The sequence below is a fragment of the Octopus bimaculoides genome, chromosome 11 (genome assembly GCF_001194135.2).
Source record: "Octopus bimaculoides isolate UCB-OBI-ISO-001 chromosome 11, ASM119413v2, whole genome shotgun sequence".
Classification (NCBI taxonomy): domain Eukaryota; kingdom Metazoa; phylum Mollusca; class Cephalopoda; order Octopoda; family Octopodidae; genus Octopus; species Octopus bimaculoides.
In genome coordinates, this window is record NC_068991.1 from 12,759,602 (window position 1) to 12,761,617 (window position 2,016).

Here is a 2,016-nt window from a genome sequence, read left to right on the forward strand (position 1 = left end):
TATATATATATATATATATATATATATATATATATATATATGTATATGTGTGTGTTTGTGTGTCTGTGTTTGTTCTCACAGCATCGCTTGACAACCGATGCTGGTGTGTTTATGTCCCCATAACTTAGCTGTTCGGAAAAAGAGACCGATGGAATAAGTACTAGGCTTACAAAGAATAAGTCCTGGGATCGATTTGCTCATCTAAAGGTGGTGCTCCAGCATGGCCACAGTCAAATGACTGAAACAAGTAAAAGAGTAAATATGTATGTGTTTGTGTGTGTGTGCGTGTGTGTAGAAGGTTGAAAAGTAATACACGTGTTGATATGTATAAGGAAAATAAGACAAGGTATAAAATGCAATAATAATTTTTTCATGAAGAGAATTTAGTACTGGATTCAGTCTTTGCGACTTAATTGAACCTAAAAACTCTTGAAGACTAAGAACTCTTGCTCCAGCATGGCCACAGTCAAATGGCTGAAACAAACAAAAGATTAAAAGAATGAAAGAATAAACTCAGAACAAATTTAAGATATTATTCATATGTTTTGGAAATTAAGAACCTTAGCACTGAATTTGAAGAATGAGATCATTCCTAGGGGACACAATTGGCAAAGATTCAATTTTATTATAAGAACTTAATTATTATAAATTGTAAAAATTTGGCTTCTGCAAATAAGGTTGGAGTTGAAACTTGCTTGATAGAGATAATTGGTTTATCCTTCTTAAAAGCAATAATATTTTCATTTTGGCAGTTGGATCTAATTAATTTGGCAATAATCTTAGCTCTTCTATGGATGAGCAGAGAATGAATGACTACCAAGATGAAAGTCAAGAAATTATGTGCTCTGTAACTGAAGAAATTCTGTTCTTATTTAATATATTTATTAGAGAAGAAACAGAAATAATTGTTTCATTCTTTAGAAAATTGCAACTGAAATTCATCTAATTTAGTGACACCTAATGATAAATTAATGATAGGCATTGGTGTGGCTGTGTGGTAAGAAATTTGCATCCCAACCACGTGGTTCCGGGTTCAGTACCACGGCAAGTTTCTCGCGTTATAGTCTCAAGCCAACCAAAGCCTTATGAGTTGGTTTGGTTGACAGAAACTGAAAGTAGACTCAAGGCGGTGAGCTGGCAGAAACATTAGCACACGGGGCGAAATGCTTAGCAGTATTTCTTCTGCCGCTACGTGCTGAGTTCAAATTCCGCCAAGATCGACTTATATATATATATATATGTATGTACATATATATATATATATATATATATATATATATATATATATATATATATATATATACCAAAATTTGAAACCAATATTATGACTATTATTGTTATTATGTTGTTGTTGTTGTTGTTGTTGTATTGCTTTTGTTATTCTTCTTCTTGTTCTTACTTCTGCCTTCATCTTTATTTGGCAGATTATTTCGAAGATTACTCAAGATTAAGAAGAAAACCAAGTGCTGCTGTAAAAAGAGAAGAGAATAGTCGCTTATCTCTGCTGCCTTCCAACAAGAGCAACAGCAACAATTGAAATTAATAATAATAATATATAATAATAATAATAATAATAATAATAAACAGAGTACATATATTAAGTGTAAATTTCGGTACCTTCAAGAATTCCCAATTGGTATTACATCTGTTTCGGTTTTCCTAGCAGACATGCCTTTAGCCAGAACTCCTCTTGAAATTGCACAGGTAAGAATTGGTTTTTTGTTCTTCGTTAAATTTCTCATTAATATCATCATCATCATCATCATCATCATCATCATCAACACTTTCTTGATCCGAATCATTATTATCAGCGTCACCATCATTGCATTACCACTGTTATCAGCATCGTATCTATTGTCTCCATAGTCACCATCACCATCATCATCATCATCATCATCATCATCATCTTCATCACCACCATTATCACTATCATTACCATTTTCATCACCATCATCACCACCACCACCGTTCTGTATGGTCTTTCCTCACACCACCACTACAAAGGAATAAACAAAT

At 32.9% G+C, this 2,016-nt stretch overlaps 1 long non-coding RNA gene across 1 annotated transcript in view; it reads left to right on the plus strand.

Annotated features, from left to right (window-relative positions):
* LOC106872939 (uncharacterized) overlaps positions 1-2,016 on the plus strand; it is a 14,683-nt gene that overhangs the window by 9,280 nt on the left and 3,387 nt on the right. Inside the window, exon 2 of the long non-coding RNA XR_001409818.2 lies at positions 1,425-1,704. This is a non-coding gene — a long non-coding RNA (uncharacterized LOC106872939). The remainder of the gene's footprint in view (positions 1-1,424; positions 1,705-2,016) is intronic.